Below are 6215 nucleotides of genomic sequence, written 5' to 3'. Positions count from 1 at the left end.
TTTGTTGGTACAATGCTGATTTACAACAGGCAACAATTTGCCATTTTCTTCCTTACTTTCTTCCTTTTATCCAAACCATTCTTGTCATATTCCAAAAGTTGTGGCATGTTTATAGTTACAATACTGACATACTGCTGATGAAATATACAGTACAGGACTTATGTACATCAACATAATTATTCTTAGAAAAAAATTAACTATAATTTAAAAATAAAAAACTATAATTACAAAATCATGTTCAAAAGGTTGTAGTACATAAGTGTATGTACAGTGTGTGTATAATTATCAGGCAAGTTGATATAACTAATTGTCCATGAGAAATATTCAAAACCAGTGCACTATGCACTACAGAAATTACAAAATTGGGCATGACCATTAGACAGCAAAATACTTAAGATAAAAAATATATATTTAAGCTTCTGTACATAGGCTTATGATATGTTTTTGGTTTTTTTTACATTCCTTTTTTTTTACATTCTTTTTTTTGGAATCTATCCACCCTCCTCAAAAGGCAATCAAAGTTCAGAGTAGCGTTGGCACATTGGACTGATACACACAAAACTGACCAATCCTGCTTTCTTTAATTGTCACCACACTGCAGTTTATGCATTAGTCTACATGGATTTTTGACTGCTGTATTTGACTGCTGAACCATTAGGACATTGAATAGCCAGATCTAGATGGTGACATAACAGCTTCTTGCAATGCCTGTAAAGATTCCAGAGCTGTAGTTCAAGAATATTAATCCTTTTTGAGTTTGGATGAGTTGAGGGCACTCAAACACCTACATTTTCAGGAAATATGGGGGGTAAAAAAATAAAAAAATAATTAATTAATCCCTGCTATGTCCTAGTCTAGATATGGCCCTTTCATGTGTGCGTCTTGCAGAAGAATATTGTAGCCAGAGCTACTTCTCTCTGTATATGTCTATGACGAACCACGCGGATACTGAGATATTCTGCAATGGTACTTACTCAAACCAGTCTAAATAGTCAGAATATAACTTTTGAAGCTCAAATAGTTAATAAACAGAATTACATGTAGAACATTCTAGCCAGAGCTACTTCTCCAAATGTATGTCTATGGCGATTCACACAATTAACTGAAGACAGAAAGTACGGCAAACAGAGCACAAGGGACATGAAAAATAACAACAAACAGTCCAAATACGTAATATATCGCCCCCTCCCAGAAAAGTGAGTCCTTGCAACTAAAAATGAAATGGGTGGAGCGAATGGGAACTTGGGAGGAGGTTCTGGTGGAGGGCAAACCTCCAGCAGGGGGTCGGCAAACAGAGACAACAAACACTCTATGGAGGAATGGAGGGAGGAAGGAGCCAAGGAGGAGACAGGAGGAGATCCATAGGCTCCAGAGCACACCTGTGATGATGACCCACGCTGGAGCCGATGGAGGGAGGAGACATGGAGGAGGAGTGGATGTCAACTCCATGGGGCTGACCGACAGCAGCGGAGCAGGTGGAGGAGGAGCCCAAGACGGAGAGCCGAAGAGCCAGGGTGATGCCAAGGAGCAGGAGGACCGAGGCAATGCCAATGGCCCTGGCGACCGATGCAGAAACAGGGGTTCCAGAAGACCGCAGAGGAGCCAAAACGACAGAGGAGCAAGGTGTAGCCGGGAGGATGGAGGAGCCTGACAGAACTGGAGGGATGAGGTAAAGCCGGAGGAGTGGAATCCCGAAGTGACGGATGGTCGATGACAGACCAAGGCGGAGACTCAAAAGGGTGGGTGGGTGCTTAATCTTTATGCCTGATCATTGGAGGGTGCTCTGACTACACGATCACTTCAGGGCCCTCTGGGGGCGTGGGCACTGGAGGGCACTCTTGAGGCAAGGACTCAGGATGGCTGAACCGGCCCAGCGGGGACTCAGGATGGCTGGACGGGGCCAGCGGGGACTCAGGATGGCTGGACGGGGCCAGCTCCTCTTGTAGATCCAGCAGCCCCAAATGAATAAGCGCTCTCTTGAGGACCATTCCCGGACAACTTTGCTTGAGTGGAGGTATTACGTCCACGAAAGTAAATTATGCTCAGGAAGCTGTCCAGGTAATGCAAGCCATTCGTAAGGACGATGAAATCCTCTGTGTAGTCCTCAAGAGAGTGACCCCTTTGCAGGAGGATGAGGAAATTTGGGTCAGGCATCAGGAAAACAGGGACACTTATTAAGTGTTTTAAGGTCTGGTCTTCTGTCACGGTGTGGTTGCGGGAAGGAGCACTCGATGAGAATATCATTATTAACAGTCTTTAATTTTCTTTTTTTTTAAGAGTAGATAGCAATACAGATAGGCAGGCAGGTAGACAGACTGGAACCACAAGCATACATAGACGAGACTGGACAATTTAACATAGCACAAACAGGAACTTATATAGCAGAAAATAAATGACAATTAATTGAACACACCTGAACACAGAAAGACAATTAACTGAAGACAGAAAGTAAGGCAAACTGTGGAAACATAACTTGGGCTATGAGCTTCTCCACCCTTCCTCCAGACTCACAGATCTTGGTTTCCAAATGAAATACAAAACTTGCTCTCATCAGAAAAGAGGACTTTGGACCACCTCTTACAGATAAGACACCTCTTACACTGTCTGTGGATCAGGAGTGGCTTAACAATAGGAATATGACAACTGTAGCCAAATTCCTTGACATATTTGTGTGTGGTGGCTCTTGATGCCATGACCCCAGCCTCAGTCTATTCCTTGTGAAGTTGCAGTTCTCTTGGTTGTGCATCTTTTTCTTCCTCACTTTTCCTTCCACTCAACTTTCTGTTAATAGGCTTGAAAAGCCAGCTTCTTTGGCAATGAATGTTTGTGGCTTACCCTCCTGACAACTATCAGATCAGCAGTCTTCCCCATGATTGTGTAGGCTAGTGAACCAAACTGAGAGACCACTTTAAAGGCTCAGGAAACATTTGCAGGTATTTTGAGTTGATTAGCTGATTGGCATGTCACCATACTCTAATTTGTTGAGATAGTGAATTGGTGGTTTTTTGTTAAATGTGAGCCAGAATTATCACAAACCAAAGACTTGAACCACTTTATTTAATTTATTTAATACATAAGTTTCACAGTTTGAGTTAAATTACTGAAATAAACTTTTCCATAACATTCTAATTTATTGAGATGCACCTGTAGATTGTTTGCTGCTAATCATGTAAAATGGGTAGGTCCAGTAATAAGATAAAATTATTTATCTTGAATTCTGTCATGGAAATTATGTATACATAATAATTAATTAATAATAAACAAATTCATAATTTTCAATGAATTTGATGGCTGTGGCCGCCATCTTCTGGCAAAACACAGAAATTCATTCAGCGCGCAACGCTCACGCTGCATTATGGGAATTCTCTAGGCTTTTTGGTGTACATTGGTTGTACACTCGTTTTTGCCTTGCATTGTGAGATTGAATGAGTGCACTCAAGAACTTCCATTATGGTTTCGGACACCGCTTATATCGCTTATAGTGCGATTTTGGATACAGCCTTCAACTTGAAGTGGCGCTGCATCCACCGATAGGTGTGTGACATCAAAGTACCGCAAGAGTGTATATACAATCATATGGAACCATCAAGACTGAGGCCTCTGCAGACCAAAAGTGTCTCAATTTCAAAATCAAACAAGCAATCAAAATGATCCCGCTGACCTAACCCTACCCCTAAACCTACACTATGACGTCAGTAACATTGTGTAAAAACGCCCTGATTTGGTCACACCATTACCTTGCCCACCCATTACCTTGCCCCTTGGAACCATCAGGTCTTAAAAAGCTCTCACACTATTTTTATGTCACACACCAATCAGTGGATGCAGCGCAGCTTCAAGTCGAACACACCTAAAGAAACATAGACAATACACAAACAGTCAGCATGAAATGTGCACCTTTCATGTGACTGTTTCTCTAATACTACTAACAAAAATAAAGTTATTCCAAAACAAAGAGTCTGTTTTCATTGGATACATGAGTGCTAGAGTGCTACACCACATTGGCCTATGTATAAAATAGATATAAATCCTAGTGCCATTAGTTACAAGCAGTATTCATTTTGTAAGATAAAGAAAACACAAAGTGGGCTTGCAATCTGTTTCTGAAAATTCTCATCCTGAAATGTAGAAAGCTCAGTGGTACTGTCTACTTGTCATGCAGACATGAGAACTATTTATGGAAACCTTTAAGTGCCCTGTAAGTATTTACATTTTGCTTAAGTTTTTTTTAAAATACATTACATTAGTTACTTCAAAGTAACTTATTACATCTTAGATTAAACAACACGACTTGCTCGTTGCTAAGGGTGTGGCTCAGTGATACACAGCATGAATAACCGCTTCACCCAATGGTTCTGTGTCGTGAATTAATCACAGCTGCTGACAAATCAGAATCCAGGAAAGGAACTAACCATTTTATAAAGATTCTGAATAGATATTAAATATTCAAAATGATGATTGGTGTATCGGCAGCATTCAACTTTGTAGCGAGAGTGTCTGTAGAACAACTGTATGTTCACCTCCAGGAAATCGAAAGTTATCAACGACTGCGCAGCTCACTGAGAAGCAGTGAGATTAGAGATTTTGGTAACTGCTCACAAACGCACTGCGATGCTGTTGTGATTTATTTGTTATGGCTCGTGATATTAGATTTTAATATAACAATTTCGGATGATATATTGGCATTTAGATAATGTTTTACTGATTAGCCTGTAGATTTATCTTTTATGGACGCTCTTTTCTTTAATGTGCCTTTTTTTGAAGTATTTATTTTCTTTGTATTTCTTTCTTTCTATCTAGTTGATGGCACTTAGTGCGCCTCACCTTAAAATAGGGGGCATTTTGCAGGAGCTTTCGCTCACGGCCATACCACCCTGTTCACGCCTGATCTCAGAAGCTAAGCAGTGTTGGGCCTGGTTAGTACTTGGATGGGAGAATACCTAGGATTTCCAGGTGCTGTAAGATTTTGGTTTTCTTCACTACTTATCTAATACACTGGCTCCAAAGTTTGACCAGCTCTTTGCTTTCCCTTACTGCTTATTTAATTCAATTGACTTTAAAGTAGCTGATCTTTAAGCAGCGTTTGCCTGTTTTTAACTACTTACCTAATGCTCTTATCTTTATTGTACCTTTTTTGAAGTACTTTTTGTATTTATTTCATTATCTAGTATGATGGCACTTAGTGTGCCTCACCTTAAAATAGGGGGCTTTTTGCAGTAGCTCTCGTTTACGGCCATACCACCCTGTTCACGCCTGATCTCGTCTGATCTCAGAAGCTAAGCAGTGTTGGGTCTGGTTAGTGCTTGGATGGTAGACTCCCTAGGAATACCAGGTGCTGTAAGTTTTTTGGTTTTCTTCACTACTTATCTAATACACTGGCCCTTAGTGTGGCCAAAATTTGACCAGCTCTTTACTTTCCCTCACTGCTTATTTAATTCAATTGCCTTGAAAGTAGCTGATCTTTAAACAGTGTTTACCTGTTTTTAAGTAATTAACTAATGCTCTTATATTTAATATACCTTATTTTGAAGTATTTTTTTTTGTATTTCTTTCATTACCTGTCTAGTATGATGACACTTAGTGTGCCTCACCTTAAAATAGAGGGCTTTTTGCAGCAGCTCTCGCTTACGGCCATACCACCCTGTTCACGTCTGATCTCAGAAGCTAAGTAGTGTTGGGCCTGGTTAGTACTTGGATGGGAGACTGCCTAGGAATACCAGGTGCTGTAAGTTTTTTGGTTTTCTTCACTACTTATCTAGTGTCTTTGTGTTTGTGGAGACATGGCTCAATGACAGCGTTCCGGACTGTGCAATTCAGCTAGCCCGGCTAACGTGCTACCGGGCAGACAGAGCGCTCGTCGAGGGGGGGAAGACTCGCGGCGGGGGACTCTGTGTTTACATCAGTGATGCCTGGTGCCGTAATGCGGTTGTGGTCTGTAAACACTGCTCTCCATTGGTGGAGCTTATGATCATCAAGTGCCGGCCATTCTACCTGCCGAGGGAATTTAGTGCCATATTGTTGGTGGCAGTCTACATCCCTCCTGGCTCCAGCAACAACAGGAGTGAGGCACTGAACGAACTCTATCAGCTCATCAGCGAGCAGAACACAGCCCACCCTGATGCCTTTCTCATCCTGGCTGGGGATTTCAACCACGCAAACCCCAAGAGCGTGCTTCCACAACTCCATGGTCACATCAACTTTCCCACAAGAGGTAC

The 6215-nt window shown here is 41.5% G+C and overlaps 2 pseudogenes; both read left to right on the top strand.

Annotated features, from left to right (window-relative positions):
• Positions 1-5225: 5225 nt before the first annotated feature.
• Positions 5226-5344, top strand: LOC122341184 (annotated as a pseudogene).
• Positions 5345-5623: 279 nt separating this feature from the next.
• Positions 5624-5732, top strand: LOC122341185 (annotated as a pseudogene).
• Positions 5733-6215: the final 483 nt, after the last annotated feature.

This window comes from Puntigrus tetrazona, unplaced genomic scaffold (genome assembly GCF_018831695.1).
Source record: "Puntigrus tetrazona isolate hp1 unplaced genomic scaffold, ASM1883169v1 S000001156, whole genome shotgun sequence".
NCBI lineage: Eukaryota > Metazoa > Chordata > Actinopteri > Cypriniformes > Cyprinidae > Puntigrus > Puntigrus tetrazona.
The sequence above is the reverse complement of the archived record's forward strand: the minus strand, read 5'-3'. Positions and strand labels throughout refer to the sequence as shown.